We start from the raw sequence: 1079 nt of genomic DNA on the forward strand, positions 1-1079 counted from the left end.
TCACTTTTACCCTTCTGATTCTCTCCCCCATCCCACTGCAGGGGAGTGAGTGAGTGGCTGGGTGGTGCTTGGTTGTGGTCTAGGGTTATATTGCTGTTCTGGCAGCTGGGGGGCCTGTGGCCTTAAAGGTACCCTACTGTGGAAAGAGGAGGAGGGTCGAGTGGGCTGAGGGCCTGTTTCTTGGGAATCACTCCCCTGTGTCCAGTCCTAATGGAAGGACATTTCAGGGATGAGGTCTGAATCGTGGGCAAAGGTTTTCTGAGGAGGCCCAGAATTGTCTGGATTCTGCCCACCCATCCTTTTCAGCATTTTAATGGCTGAGGTATTGTTAAAAATCTACGTGAGCCAGATAGAGACTTTCCACCAACTTTGATGGAATTTGGATCAGGCTCTAAGGATGTGGGTCCTTAGAGAGCTCAGGGAGAACAGAGGGAAGCTTTGCAAGGTCTAACTGGTCCAGAGAGGTGAGGATTGCTGACATCTCCCTGGAGTGAGCACATGGTTATTTCAGGCAAAGGCAATCTGTTATTTCCACTCCTGAACATTTATTTGAGTCAGGGTGGGAAAATCCAATTTACATGCCAAAGTCCCACTGGGGTGGTAAAAATATAAATACCACGTATTATTATGAGTGTATTCTGAAAAGTGGTTAGTGACCATGTTTATTACATTTGGGCAATTTCAGGGAGTTATTCTCTCTCATTCACACGCTTCCTCTGAATACAAGTCCTGTCGGGACCTGTAAAACTACTGTAGGGGGATGGAGCCAGAGCGATCCTGTACCAAATTCCTTGCAGGGCTTCGTACAGCACAGCCTGCAGAGAGGAAACACCTTTCCATGCTGTTGGCCCCATCTGACCAACCTGCTGCATGGATGTGGTGTGATGCTTTTCCAGCACTAAAACTGCATCATCTGTTCAAGGACTCATTTCAGGCCTCATCTACCAAGGATGCAAGTTGTTCACAGCATCATCCTTGGACCCTTATCTCCAACAGGAGCAGGCCATGTATTTCATCTAGGCAGTGCTGAGTTTGACTTGTGATGGACTGAGTAAAGCAGAGGGCAAAGAGGATGAGCG

Source organism: Egretta garzetta, unplaced genomic scaffold (genome assembly GCF_000687185.1).
Source record: "Egretta garzetta isolate BGI_Z169 unplaced genomic scaffold, ASM68718v1 scaffold9, whole genome shotgun sequence".
Lineage (NCBI taxonomy): Eukaryota > Metazoa > Chordata > Aves > Pelecaniformes > Ardeidae > Egretta > Egretta garzetta.